The sequence below is a fragment of the Hyperolius riggenbachi genome, chromosome 5 (genome assembly GCF_040937935.1).
Source record: "Hyperolius riggenbachi isolate aHypRig1 chromosome 5, aHypRig1.pri, whole genome shotgun sequence".
NCBI lineage: Eukaryota > Metazoa > Chordata > Amphibia > Anura > Hyperoliidae > Hyperolius > Hyperolius riggenbachi.
This window is the reverse complement of record NC_090650.1, coordinates 337,812,714-337,828,605: the sequence shown is the minus strand read 5'-3', so window position 1 is coordinate 337,828,605 and position 15,892 is coordinate 337,812,714. Positions and strand designations below refer to the sequence as shown.

At 42.9% G+C, this 15,892-nt stretch overlaps 1 protein-coding gene across 7 annotated transcripts in view; it reads right to left on the bottom strand.

Moving 5' to 3' along the window:
* SNTG1 (syntrophin gamma 1) overlaps nt 1-15,892 on the bottom strand; it is a 781,246-nt gene that overhangs the window by 476,794 nt on the left and 288,560 nt on the right. The gene's annotated exons all lie outside the window — the stretch shown is intronic.

Sequence of the window (15,892 nt, the reverse complement as noted above, 5' to 3'; positions counted from 1 at the left end):
TTTCTAGAGCTACACTACAGTTAAGAAAAGTGCAAATCCATTCCTTAACTGCTGCAGATTAAGAAGTGCTCATTAGCAGTTCTACAGTATAGGCTAGATGTGATTTGTGAAGGGCTCCTCCTCCTCACTCAGTTCCAACTGTCCTGTGTCCTGAGCACCTCTCCCAGTTGCTAGGCAATGTGAACAACATAGGCAATCCCATCATGCTCTGCACAGCATCAGGGAACATTTTTTTGATGGGTGGAGCTTAGCTAAAAAATGCCGCTAAAAATGATGCTTTGGTAAGAAAAACAAAGTTTTGATGCTGTGAAACTGTTAAAGAAACACTAAGGGCCCTTTTCCACCAGCGCGTTTGCGCTGGCTGAATCGCAAAAACGCAAACCGCTAGCGATTTTACAATCGCTACGGTTTGCTTTTTAACATAGGAATCGCGGTAGGTCATTTCCACTACCGCGATTTGTTTTTGCCGGGAACGCGAACGCGCGGCGGAGCGATATTTGCCGCGATTTTGCTATGCAGTGCATAGCAAAATCGCGGCCGCGAACGTCGGGGAATCGCCGGTAATTGCGATTCAGCAAAAGCTAGCGTTCAGCATGAACGCTAGCGATCGCTAGTGGAAAAGGGCCCTAAGGCTTTTCAGTTCTGCTGAGTAGATTTTTAGTCCGGAGGTTCACTTTAAGTATTTTAATAAGAAAGTACAGGGTAGGACATGTTTTACGGTTGTATAAAACCCTTCTTCAGGTCAATATCAAGTGCCTGTCAGTTGAGATGCTAAGCCAAGAGCGCTGTTTCATAGAGTGAGGGACCAGTTACTCCGAATTCATAGCGGGAAGGAAAAGATTTAAATATTGCTTCCTAGAACCCCTCTTTAAATATACCATCTAAACGCAGTAGAATTCAAGACAGAGAGATATTAAAGCTTAATATGAATGTATCCATTAAAATAAAGTTCCTGAGAAGTCTTTACAATGTAAACGATATTTATTCATAGGATTCTTCATTGAGCTGCAGCATTATGCATCAGTTTTTTGTTTTGATTTATTTCTACAGCAGTAGCACTGAGGACACATAGTGCATATTCACTGTTTTTTTTAACAGAAAATACAGAGATAAGCTTTAAATGTTACTTTCAGATATAGATCATTCTGAAAAGCCAGAGTTTAGCAATGCTAAAGGTGAAGTTTGCTTTGAAGAATGATGCACCGAATAGAATAAAAAGGTTTCCAATTTCTATCTCGGTTACAAACTCTGTTCTTGGCTATATCAGCTTCAAATAAAAAAAAATAATTCAATGAGGCAAAGATCAAAATACAAAGTTACCCTCATCAGCCAAACACAATTCATCTTCTACTCTGGGTCTAGCAAAAATAAATCACTTGCTCATTGTGAATACAAAAAGAGAAACACTGAGAGCCCAATATAGTGTAGTATGTATTGGATTTGATGGATAGTGTAAGTAAGTAAATTGATACTCACAAACCAGGATTACCCGATAGGCATCCACTGTAAATGCAGGTGGGGAGATTAAAGGGAAGGTTCAGGGAAACCTGTAAAAAAATAAAAATCCCTATCCACTTACCTGGGGCTTCCTCCAGCCCGTGGCAGGCAGGAGGTGCCCTCGCCGCCGCTCCAGAGGCTTCCGGTCGTCTTCGGTGGCCGACCCGACCTGGCCAGGCCGGCTGCCAGGTCGGGCTCTTCTGCGCTCCAAGGACGGGCTCTTCTGCGTCCCACGCGGGCGCGCTGACGTCATCGGACGTCCTCCGGGCTGTACTGCGCATGCGCAGAACTACTGCGCCTGCGCAGTAAAGCCCGGAGGACGTCCGATGACGTCAGCGCGGCCGCGTGGGACGCAGAAGAGCCCGTCCTTGGAGCGCAGAAGAGCCCGACCTGGCAGCCGGCCTGGCCAGGTCGGGTCAGCCACCGAAGACGACCGGAAGCCTCTGGAGCGGCGGCGAGGGCACCTCCTGCCTGCCACGGGCTGGAGGAAGCCCCAGGTAAGTGGATAGGGATTTTTATTTTTTTACAGGTTTCCCTGAACCTTTCCTTTAAGACCTGCCCCCACTCTCTGTTGGTCGGAAAGAAAGGGGTATATCACCACTCCACCAGGGGTGGACACAGGTATCGCAGGAATTGAACAGAGGCACCAACAGGATAAAATATGCTAAAAACTTTAACATTTTGAGAAAAATAGTATTGTTTGGTAAACTGCATACCTACAAATCAGTTCAGACGGTCAGGTCATTAGTTTATGGCGGTCAATTTCCACCGGCATTCAGGACTCGGCATAAAATGCTTGCATTCAAGTGAATGGGAGCGTTTGCACCGGGCTGTTACCGGCGTTTGCGCAGACGCGACGTTTCCGATCTTGACTTTCCCTGGCATTCAAGGCGAGCCTGGACACTACATGTAGCATCCTGGGGCAGTTAACCGCCGTGGCTGATGTCCCCCTATGGGGAAGAAAAACGCTGATCACAACTGAAAGCTACAGAAAGCTATAGAAAGCCCACACGCAACGCCGCCGAAAGCAAGGCAGACACCTATGTGAACCAGCCCTAAGGGCTCAAACCCACTAGAGCGATTTTCTGAGTGTTTAGGGAGCGATTTAAACCGCTAGCAATTTCCCTAAACGCACAGCTAATGTTAATGGATGGGTCAAATTCCACTGGAGCGATTGCGATTACCACATCGCAAAACGCAGGACATGCAGCATTTTTCACGTTTAGTGTTGGTGGTTAGTGTTAGCGTTTCTGCAATGTAAACTATATAAACGCTGGCCTAATCGCTCTTTAAAACCTGTACAGAGTGATTTTGCTAGCGTTTTGAGGTTACTGTACACTGTAACAAAATTAAAATGAATTGAAAGGACCAATCAGAATTAAAAACTCTAATCGCTACACAACCGCTGGCAAATTGATTACACTTTTTAAAATCGCTCCTGAAACCGCTCATGAAATCGCTTACAAACTGTTCATACAAAACACTAGCGATTGCAATTAGCGATAGCGTTTTGTAGTGGGTTCCAGGCCTCAGGCCATTTTTCCACGGGCAGTTGAACTGTGTGCTCAGCAAGCAGTTGCCAGGCAGCAGTGAGCTGTTACCAGGCAGCAACAAGAGTTTAAAAGGCATTTCACTGCCTATCAACTGTCTGTGGAAAAGAGGCCTAAATGAGAAATCAGAGGCAAAATAATGCAGACTGATACCTTTAACTCACTGGCATAGAATTGTCAACTGTGTTCTACTGCCCCTAAACCTAGATGTATTTACCCCTGATGCCAAAGAGTATATTGCTCTAAACCTAACCTGACCTTTCCCAGTGCTAAATATTATCCTCCCTTAAACTCAGGACACATGTCCATTGGGCACACAGCCCCCCCCCCCCCCACACACACACACACACAAACACACACGGCACCTTACAGAGTACTCTTTCAAATATATTAAATCCAATGGGATCCACCCCACCTCTAGTACTCAAGAAGACCTAGTAGTAATAGTGAGGGAAAGATTTACTCCCTTGAATGAGGGGACCTAGATATACAGCTCTTCACAAGAAAAACACTTAAATGGAATAAGATTTGTTTTTCCAAAGGGCACTTGAACTGAGTATAAGCGGTTTACACTTACCTGTCCCTCGGTTTAGTTGAGGTCCCATCCATTGTGCTGCTCTGACCTCAGTTTGTGGCTCCGACTGGAGCTAGTTACATAAAGCAGTGCATGCTATGTCCACTTGTGCTCCCTGTAGCATTGCAATCACAGCCAGAGGTGCACAGTAGCCACGGCTGGGAGCATGCTGGGCATGCATGCGCACTTCTATCCTGTGCACTTCTGTCCTGTGATGTATCTCATGTTAAGAAGAGTAAGAAGAGTATATTGCAATGCTGTTTTCATCAGTGTTTTGGCACATCTTAGTGATCACTTAACTCTAACCTAATGACATTTTTTTTGTGCCCGACCCTTCCCTCCCCCAGTATTAACCCTATCCCTAACCTACCTCTCTAGTGTTAACCCTCAGGACTCCATGTGACTGGCTTAGAAGAGATATCACAGCCTGCAAATATGTTTTTTTTTTTTTTTTTAGAAATAGGTCACCAATGTCCACTTCCAAATGTCTTTCATAACAAATGCACTTACATGTTGCAAAACATTATCTCTGGTTCTAAACACCTTTGTAATCCAGCTGGGGATTTTTTTCATGTATGATCAAAACATTTTAAAAACAGGGCCACCCACACGCAAGCTTGAATCTGGCTAGTTGGCCAAGTCATTACGTTTATGAGGTCCATAAGAAAGAAAGGCTTTTTATCTCCAATCACACCAGGATTTTGTAGAATTCTATAACTACCGTATAAGCTCTGCCTGAGGCCTCGTGCTTCCAGCATAGTCATCAAACTGTTCTGCGACCCTTGTTATTCCCTATATTTAGCAGTAAAAAGCAGTTTCCTACACACAACTCATTTGCTTCAGTCACGCCTGTGATTATTTTACTCCATGCTTGGTCTTTTAGCTAAAAATGAGTGGCAGTGGCGCTACAGAACGTATTGATGCATCAAGTGACAGGCTCTCAATGTCACTGTTTGTCAGAGATGAAAGTGTTCTATGTGTGTATGAATTTCAGCAGGAGTGAAGATATGTGACATTGTATGTAACCTTATTATTTTCCTATCCCTAGGCTCAGACAGGCTAAATGCAATGGCCTTTAGTGATGGCACAATATGGTATGTAGACAATAGCAAACCACAGATGCTGAGCAATTATTGTAATGAAGAAATAAAATTCCCTAAAAAACACAATAGCAAAACTAGCATATTTATGCAAAAGGCAAACGCGCAACAATAATGCAGAATCGGTCATCCGGAATAATCATTTATCAGTGGATCAGGCCAAGGAACTTTGCCTACAGGCTTCAGCTGGAACAAGTAAAACATTGTTCAAAACTTATATCTCCATTTAAAAAAAAAAGTCAGCTTAGTTCATTCTTTCTAAAATTAACCAAACGCAAAGAACAATGTGAAAAAGGACACCCTGGTAATTTGGGCCCCAGAGAAAGCTGCTATTGGAATATCTGTAAAATTACCAATATACCACTACTTCGTTCCAATAGTTCAAACTTTGTAAAAGCTGTAAAGTTTACTGGTATTTTACTGCTTTGCTATCTATCTAACATTACTATCACGTAAGCCCCATCTCTTGATGCCCTACCAATTTCCCCACCAATGCCTAACTCTGAGCCCCCATGCCTAAACCCAAGATCCACCCCTGGCAATGCCTAAATCTAAGGCCCCCACTGATGCCTAACCCCAACAACCCCTCCTAAGAGATGCCTAAACTTTAGATCCTCCATTCCTCCCCCACCAATGCCTAAACTGAAGACCTCCACCTTTGCTAATGCTTAACCACTGTTTAAAGGCATGATTAGTGGCTATTGCAGATAATTTGGGCGCTGCAGGGGCCCAAGAAAAGAGTGGGTGCTGGGGCTGTCCACTATGCAAAGTGCAGCTAGCTACCAACAAAGGGCCAGACAAATTAACTGCTTTGCGCTATTCCTCTCTCCTTTACCTCTCCATTGTCAATCTGAGATATGCAAGTCAAAAAAAAATAAAAAAAAATAATCTAACTCAAATTAAGGTTACCTAAAGAACGCTCCACGCCCATGGGCGCCGCAGCCCCAAGACGGCCTAACGCCAATTGGTGTCAAGTCTTGGGGCTGCAGTTTGCAGGAGATTGCGCGCAGGCTGCGCACGCATCTCCTAGTCGGGGGGCGGAGTTCTGCCCCGCCTTCAGCTTCCGAGCGGCAATCGCCACTCCGAAGACTGTTAGACGGCGTAAACGCCGTCTACTTACATGTACAGTGCTGCGATTTGCAGCAGCACTGTACTGGGGACAGCCATATGACATGGCTGTCCCCCTGGGGCACTTAAGAGTGATCGGCTCTCATAGGCAGAAGCCTATGACAGCCTATTGCCATGATTGGCCGGCTGGGGGGAGGGGTTTGGAAGAAAAAAAATTGTCAAAAATAATTAAAAAATTAAGAAATAAATATTTATTAAAAAATTAACAGGGGGGGGGGGGGGGGCGATCAGACCCCACCAACAAAGAGCTCTGTTGGTGGGGAGAAAAGGGGGGGGGGAAATCACTTGTGTGCTGTGTTGTGCAGCCCTGCAGCTTGGCCTTAAAGCTGCAGTGGCCATTTTACGAAAAAAAAAGTCTGGTCTTTAGGGGAGTTTACCACTGTGGTCCTCAAGTGGTTAAAAGAAATCCAAGGTGTGAGACCTATAGAAGCTGCCATATTTATTTCCTTTTAAACAATACCAGTTGCCTGGCAGTCCTGCTGATCTTTCTGGTCAGTAGGGTCTAAATCACACACTTGAAACAAGCATTCAGATTATCTTGTCAGATGTGTCAGATAACTGATCTGCATGCTTGTTCAGGGCCTATGGTTTAAAGTATTAGATGCACTAGTATTAGAGGATTAGTAGGACAGCCCCGTGCATGGTTTAAAAGAAAACAAACATGTCAGCCTACATATCCCACTCACCTTGGGTTCCCTTTAAAGTTAATTTACAGAGCTGTGACTCTGGTGCTAGCTTGGGGGTTGGAACATGTTCTCATAAAAGGCGTAATTACCTGAAATAAATCTTTACCCTGTCTTTTAGGTGCTAGTGCCATGGATCAGGAGGGACTCTGTAGTTCTGCTCGACTCCACCCACTCCTCCATGTTAACCTATTCCCAGTTTGTCCCCTTGTCCATGTGAATAGTGTCACCTTATACACTGGTGCAGAGGGAAGATCAAGTTGGGCCAGCAGCCTAGATCTTCTATGTGTGCACACAATGGGCAAAAATGGGTGAGCCCTCCCCCCCTCCCAACACACAAAGTGAGGGCAGCTGGGGGGGGGGGGGTGGCAATAAAGTTACCCAGGTGCAGTCTTACTATTTTAACAGAGGAACTGTCCATTTTAATTATGAGTAAACTACAAGAGATAGAGAGACTGCTTCTATGGTCATTCTGTGTGCGATGCTGGAAGCAGTTTGCTGAATTTTTAGGGTATTGGAATAACAAGTGTTATTAGAAACAAACATAACTTTTCATTTTCACATCCTTTTCGATTTTCTCATCTTATGCTAACAATGCGGTGCCTGGGAAACTGCAGTTATCACTTCTTGTAATCACTTCTTATAAGGAAAAAAACATTTCCAGCTAATAATAAAGCCTTTCAGACAGCTTTTTACATTTTCAGTTAGACAGAATAAAGAGCCATTTTATTATTCCAAAATAACAGATGAATGTGAGGCAGCTTAAAAACTTTAAAGGTTCTCACACAACAGAAAGATCAAAAATCAATGTGTTGTAGTGGCTTCAAGTGAAAAATAAAACATTATCCAAACAATAAGACTATAAGCTACAAGAGTATACAGAAAACAAGGTTGTCTTGAATAGGGGACACATTCGGTAAAAACACTTAAAGCAAACCTGAAGTAGAATGAGAGCAGTTGTCACGTGGCCATGGATAAGAAACAGTAGACATAGTACTTATAATGTTCAGAGCAGCCCCTGCAGCTGGGCTCACAGCTGTAAGGGGGCCCCAACTACTACTTTACTCCCTCCAATAAAAGGGGTCCTTCCTTCAGATAAGGTGTTTTTGTGTTTTGATTATAATGTCCACACTTTTTTATGACCCCTGCAGGATGGAGCCCCCAAACTGTGATGTCATGAGGAGTAGGCAAGGGAAAAGGTGTGAACATGGGGGGTGTGAACAAGGATTCCCTGGGCAGTGATGGTGAAAACATGAGTGGGGTTCATTGAGCCAGTGTGGCATCACAACATCTGATGTCAGTAGTTATGCAGACAATTTCTATAGAAAAAATACAAATGTGTGACATCTTCATTTAATCTTCATCTTCATTTCACTCTACATATGTATGGATGCAATGTTTACAAATGATCTTTGTATGTTGCGTAGAGTTCTAGAGTTCTTTGGCATAAATATGCATATATATATATATATATATATATATATATATATAAATATATATATATATATATATATATATATATATATATATATATATATATATATATATATATATATATATATATATATATATATATATATATATATATATATATATATGTTTTTTTTTCTTTTAAAAATAAAGTTAATTGAAAAAAAAATGTACAGAAACCTACAGAAAAAGTACAAATCGTGATGTTCATGCGACTGTACAAAATCACAGTGCAACATAATAAGAATCACGTTTTTGGCAACAGAACACAGACAACACATTAAAACACACATGCAGAAAATGTAGTCTTCAAAATACTGCACAGATAAACCTTGCAATGAGGTCTGTATAGAGCGCCACCTGGTGGTGTGACTGGCACGTCTCATCGTCTAAATGGAGTAACCAAGCAGCTCGGGGTGACGCAAACCACTAGGAAAGTATAGGGGACTAAAAGACCGAAAAGCCCTCCTACTAAAAAGCATTGCTTGGTGTGATTTGCCTTCTTAAAGGGACTCCGAGCAGTGCAGAAACTATGGAAAGATGCTTATCATTTTAAAGCTCTCTTTCTCCTCTTTCCAATGATATATAAACCACCACCCTACGCCTTTTAGTTTTCGCTATTTTCGCGATTGAAATTGCCGCGGACGCGATTTCGATCGCGAAAATAGAGAAAACTAAAAGGCGTAGGGCAACGATTTAGGTGTCGTCAGAAAGAGGAGAAAGAGAGCTTTAAAATGATATCCATCAAGCCATAGTTATATTGTATTACACGGGGCGACTTTTTGTCAAAGTCAGCAGCTGCATTTAGCAGAATGGAGCTGCTGACACTGGGGAAAGTGTCGTCCTCTGTAATACAATATAACTATGGCTTGATGGATATCATTTTAAAGCTCTCTTTCTCCTCTTTCTGACGACAACTAAATCGTTGCCCTACGCCTTTTAGTTTTCTCTATTTTCGCGATCGAAATCGCGGTCGCGGCAATTTCAATCGCGAAAATAGCGAAAACTAAAAGACGTAGGGTGGTGGTTTATATATCATTGGAAAGAGGAGAAAGAGAGCTTTAAAATGATATGCATCTTTCCATAGTTTCTGCACTGCTCGGAGTCCCTTTAAAACCAAAGGTACTTGCAATAATTCAGCTTTAAGTGAACATCTGTAGTTACCCACAATGCACCACTACTGAATAAGCAAATTATCTCTTTATGCCCTTGTAGCCAGGCTTGCATCTAGAACCCCTAGTGTATGGCATGACTATAGCTTAAAATTTTACACAGCCACAGCAACCCCACATGTAGACAGCCTGGTTTTGGACTTTTGGTCCTCAGTACATGACAGGGATTGATATGGCTCTATGGAATAGGGCTTGGACCAGTAAAACATTGTCTAAAGATAGAGTCATTATCACATTATTGCTAGAACTGTTAATTAGGCAAACTATTAAGCTGCAAATCTGTGGCATACTGGATGAATTTAGCATTTTCATGATTTGATGGGGTGTACGCTACGATTTCAGTTGTGTCCTTTATCAGAAATGAATAGATTTTGTATTATTATTTTGGAGACAAAACGACTCATTTCTTAATCTGAGGTTTGAATAAAAAGGCAAAATCAAATGTTATCCCTAATCATTGAGTGTCTGAAATCTGAGTTTTGTGTCGAAACATTTTCATTGATTGATTTTTTTTTTTTTTTTTTAACAAGCTTGTTCAAACAAACAATAGCATGTGCCAACAAACAGCATATAGTCATTATACATATTATGTGAGAACACAACTTAACGCAATTCTGACCGTTTATCCCATTCGTTTCCAACTATTTTACAAAAAATGCATTTCTAAGTACTGACCAAATACAAAACAAATCCAGTTGCTAAAAAGGTTTATAGAACAAATAAAGGTATTCAGTAGTCAAACCAAAACCAAGGGTACCATATAACCTTGATCTCAACCCCGTAACTTAGTTCTACAACCATGGAAAAATTCTAGCATAAAACATCTACATTCAAATGCATAAGCAAATGAGAATTAGACACAGCATAAGCCCCTCTCAGATCAAAGTGCCGGACAAAGTCCAAAACAGTCCAAAACACTGGCCCCATTTTCAGCTTCACTGCACCATGTAATATATAAATATTACGTGGGCACATTTGGCTGTCACTAGGGATACTGTTGATAGATGTAGTCTGAGATGGTGTCACCCGCTACGTAGATCAAAGTGTTGGACAAAGTCTGACACTTTGATCCCCTCCAGCACCATGCAATGCCATGTAATTACGCTTATGTGTGAAAGGGGGCAGAGCTACAGTGCCAGGCCAGCCGCGATCTCTCCCCCGATGTCGGGTTGACTCTTAGCTCTATAGTGAGGAGGCAGAGACCTTCCGGGTCCCCGCCGCTGCAATTACTGAATCACCTATGCCCCCTCCATACACCAGAAAAAAAAAGTATGTGCTGGGGGGGGGGATGTGGTTGATCAACAAATTGGATTTGAAAGGGCTAGATGTGTATGTACACAGTGACTGCATTCACAATATTGCAACAAGCATTAGCTTTTATCTTTGCCTATATAACAAATCTATATTTGTCTATATGAATTATTATAACCGAGTTCCAGTTGATATTTTGAACAAATATTAACACAATTTACATATTCTGAAATACTGCTTTGTTTTTTTCTGCTACAGATCAGTGCACATGTTACTGTTTCTTTCTGCAGATAACACTTTGTAATACTGTAATCTCCACATTACATAAGGAATAAGCTTGACAAAGACATGTGCAATGAGGGCTGATAGGACTGCAACAGCCATTATATAAGGGGAATCCACACATCAGGTGGCTCAAGCAAAAGAATACTGCAGCCAAGCTATGTACAAGTCAGAACATTGTAAAAGGCATTCAAATGCACTAACACCATGTCAATGAACCTGGGGATTACATTGAATCTGCAACTGAACTAAGGTTCAGCAGTGACTAGACAGGGGAACATGAAGCAAAGACATGAAAAGGGCATGAAAGAAATCAGCTACTGCCAGGCAATGTTCCTTAAAAAAAGCTATTTTTGGCTTATTGACAGCGAACACAAGAGAGTGATCACTCCAATTCCAACAGGCATGACTAGATTACAGATAAACGGCTTTACAACATATGGTAGCTCATAACTGAGAAAAGATGAATGACTGCTTTGCCTTTCTATATCACAGATTTTTTTTTTCTTCATTTATCTCTGAAAGCAGATAGTAAAGAGCAGTCATTCATTTCCATCAAAATGGTCAGCTTGAATGTATTGCCTACAATTCACATTTTTTACAATGATTCGTTTTATTTATTCTGTCAACTTAAATTAAACTAAGGGAGAAAAAAAAAGAAGTAAATCAGCATAACTCACTACTAATTTACAAATTTAAGTAACAGCATTAAGGGCCGGTGACTCCCACCCCAGCCGCCACACACTGATTGCTCCCCAACACCTTAATCTATAGTTGTCTGGCTTGTAGTCACTGCCATGTATCCCCTTTTCTTATTTCTCTCTGCTTCAAATACAATAGGGGAATGATAGCTGAGTGAGTTGTGTGCCCCCTCCTACACTGCGCCCTGAGGCTGGAACCACCGGTGACTGTGCACAGTGTTTACCGACGGGATCCACTGCGTCCCACACTGAAATGAAAGGCAGCATTATACTCAATGCATTTGTTGTAAATTATCAGCATTTGGGCCATTGTCAATTGACTTTGCCGAGACATGGTATAAAGCTTCTAGTGTCATTTGTAGGTCAGCTGGGAACTGATGCCAAATGCTTTCATGTTCGCCAGCAGAAAAAGCATTTAGCATCAGCTACACGAGCCTCCGAGAGCTGGTAATGTGAACCAACCCTAAGTCATAAATGCAGTTAGGCCCCTTCCCCACCTCAACACATCGTTAAAAATGGAATGCAAGGCACTTCCATTTAGATGTGATTATTGGCAATGCAATTCCATCCATACAATGAATGGTAAGCACAATGCCTTAGCATATTTTTGTCAGCAAACACGCGTTGCGATCTTGTGGTGAATTGCAATGCATGGATGGGGACATCAGACAGTGCAGTCTGTGCACTTCTGATGTCCCCTGTGGATTGCATCGCATTGCGGCTCAATAATCATGGCGGAGAGCATGGCATGTGAGTAAGGACCTAACTACAGTGGGTTGCAAAAGTGTTCGGCCCCCTTAAAGTTTTCCACATTTTGTCACATTACTGCCACAAACATGAATCAATTTCATTGGAATTCCATGTGAAAGACCAATACAAAGTGGTGTACACGTGAGAAGTGGAACAAAAATCATACAGGATTCCAAACATTTTTTTACAAATAAATAACTGCAAAGTGGGGTGTGCGTAATTATTCAGCCCCCTTTGGTCTGAGTGCAGTCAGTTGCCCATAGGCATTGAATGATGAGTGCTAATGACTAAACAGAGTGCACCTGTGTGTAATCTAATGTCAGGACAAATACATCTGCTCTGTGATGGCCTCATAGGTTGTGTAAGAGAATATTGGGAGCAACAACACCATGAAGTCCAAAGAACACACCAGACAGGTCAGGGATAAAGTTATTGAGAAATTTAAAGCAGGCTTAGACTACAAAAAGATTTCCAAAGCCTTGAACATCCCACGGAGCACTGTTCAAGCGATTATTCAGAAATGGAAGCAGTATGGCACAACTGTAAACCTACCAAGACAAGGCCTCCACCTAAACTCACAGGCCGAAAAAGGAGAGCGCTGATCAGGGGCGTACCTAGAAAGCCCCGGGCCCCCCTGCAAAAAAAAAATTCTGGGCCCCCCTCACCCCCCGGGGCCCACTCAGGGATTTTTGGGGGGCAGGAGGGGTCGCAGCATAAGAGGAGAGCTGTGGCAGCAGATCGGTGGGGAGGCGGGAAATTTCCCCCCCTTCCCTCACCTTGGGCACTCCTTTCAGCGCTTCCCTCCTGCAATCAATGATTAGTGGTGCTCGTGGCAGCCGCGGCGGCGGGCAAGCTGAGCACATACCTCCTTCTGGCCGGAGGTCTCCGATCACTAAGTGCTTCACAGAACTTCTTGTTTACACAGGAAGTTCCATAAAGCACTTAGTGATCGGAGACTGGCCAGAAGGGGGTATGTGCTCAGATTGCCTGCCGCCGCGGCTGCCACGAGCACCACCAATGATTGCTTGCAGGAGGGGAGCGCTGAGAGGAGAGCCCGAGGTGAGGGAGGGCGGGGAATTTCCCCCCTCCCCACCGATCTGCGCCCACAGCTCTCCTCTTATGCTGCGACCCCTCCTGCCCCCAAAAAGTCCCCGAGTGGGGCCCTGGGGGGCCCCGGGCCCCCTGCGACAGCAGGGGTCGCATCCCCTATTTTTACGCCAGTGGCGCTGATCAAAAATGCAGTCAAGAGGCCCATGGTGACTCTGGACGAGCTGCAGAGATCTACAGCTCAGGTGGGGGAATCTTTCCATAGGACAACTATTAGTCGTGCACTGCACAAAGTTGGCTCTTATGGAAGTGTGGCAAGAAGAAAGCCATTGTAACAGAAAAGCAAAAGAAGTCCCATTTGCAGTTTGCCACAAGCCATGTGGGGGACACAGCAAACATGTGGAAGAAGGTACATAGTCTTTCCACTTAAAGGAATACTGTAGGGGGTCGGGGGAAAATGAGTTAAAGTTACCCGAGGCTTCTAATGGTCCCCCACAGACATCCTGTGCCCATGCAGCCACTCCCCAATGCTCCGGCTCCGCCTCTGGTTCACTTCTGGAATTTCAGACTTTAAAGTCTGAAAACCACTGCGCCTGCGTTGCCGTGTCCTCACTGATGTCACCAGGAGGGTACTGCGTATGCCCAGTATGGTCTGTGCCTGCGCCATACGTTCCTGGTGACATCAGGGGGGACGAGGACACGGCAACGCAAGCGCAGTGGTTTTCAGACTTTAAAGTCTGAAATTGCAGAAGTGAACCAGAGGCGGGGCCGGAGCATCGGTGAGTGGCTGCGCGGGCACAGGATGCCTGCGGGGGACCGTTAGAAGCCCTAGGTAAGTTCAACTCATTTTCCCCCGACCCCCCTACAGTATTCCTTTAACTGTCCCTCAGAAGGGCTCACAATCTAATCACTACCATAGTCTACGACCAATTTAGGGCAAAGCCAATTAATTTATCTGTATGTTTTTGGGATGTGGGAAGAAACCCACACAGGCAAGAGGAGAACATACGAACTCCATGCAGATAGTGCCCAGGGCTAGGATATGAACCGGGGACTCAGCGCTAGTGCTATCCACTATGCCACTGTGAACACTCATTTGAAAATATCATAGTGTGTAGACGGTTTATAAATAGTAGTAAAATACCAATTATACTATGTTTCAGTTTATACAGATTTGAAAAACTCAATTTACACAGATATTCCTCTATTCAAGAGTGTAATCAATGACTTTTAGGTGTGGGAGAAGGAAGGAATGATTTCTGAAATGTTTTGTAAATGTTCAGACCTGAAATGGAAATAGAGTGATTAGATTAACAGCTGTATTAGCCCTAATCCTAAATATGGCTTTCCTGTAATCCCCTAGCCCTATTTTAGGTTACAAGCTCAAAGGAACACCATCAATTAACCACTTCAGCCTTTAGTTGTTTTTTCACTTTATGCATCCAAGCAATTTTCACCTCTCATTCATTCACCAATAACGTTATCACTACTTATCACAATTAATCTATATCTTGTTTTTTTTCCACCACTAATTAGGCTTTCTTTGGGTGGTACATTTTGCTAAGAATTATTCTTTTCTAAATGCATTTTAACAGGAATATTAAGAAAAAAATGGAAAAAAATCATTATTTCTCCGTTTTCGGCCATTACAGCTTTAAAATAATACATGCTACCATAATTAAAATCCACACATTTTATTTGCCCATTTGTCCCAGTTATTACACCATTTAAATGATGTCCCTATCCCAATGTATGGTGCAAATATTTTATTTGGAAATAAAGGTGCATTTTTTTAAGTTTTGCATCCATCACTATTTTCAAGCTTATAATTTAAAAAATATTAGTAATGTACCCTCTTCACATGCATATTTAAAAAGTTCAGACCCTTAGGTAACTGTTTTGTTTTTTGTTTTTTTAATTGTAATTTTATTTTTTTTTTAGTTAATTTTATTTGAGTATTTTTTGGGTGTGGGAGGTAAACAGCCAATTTTAAATGTAATTTATTGTGTTATCTTTGAAAAAAAAATGTATGTGCATGTAGTTTTACTGTTTGGCCCCAAGATGGCCACAGTGATTTTTTTTTATATCCTGTGAGCGAGCACATGTAAGTTTTAAAGTGAGCATGTGAGTAAAAAAGTGCCCCTATGGGGTACTCAGCTTGGCAGGGAGAAGCCTCTAGATCCTAAAGAGGCTTTCACATTCTCCTCCATCCCTGCATTCCAGCACTGGGACCCCCAAAAAAGAGCTTGTGGACTCATGTCGGCAGCTCACAGTGGCTCCATCTCGCTTGGCTTTCTTCAGGAAAAGCCAGTCTGGATTGTGTCTGTGCCACTGCACAGATGAGAGCAGTCTGCGCATGCACAGTAGCACAGACCCGATCGGGCTCGGGTATTTCCACTGGATGGAGTTAGGGCGCATGCACAAGGAGGCCATCTTTTCTGGAGTCCCAGAGTAGGATCAAGACGATGGAGGAGGACAGAAGAAGCTTCTTTAAGATCCAAAGTCTTCCCCCTCCAGAGGTGAGTACCCTCTAGAGTAGCATTTGTTTTACAGGTTAACCTCAAAGTACTGACTGCCTTAGGTGAATAGTATTTATCCAACTCCCACACAGACAAATCTCGATCTATTGAATTTCTCATCTGTTCCCTGTTTTTCTCAATCAAACATGATATTATGTGTAGTTACTT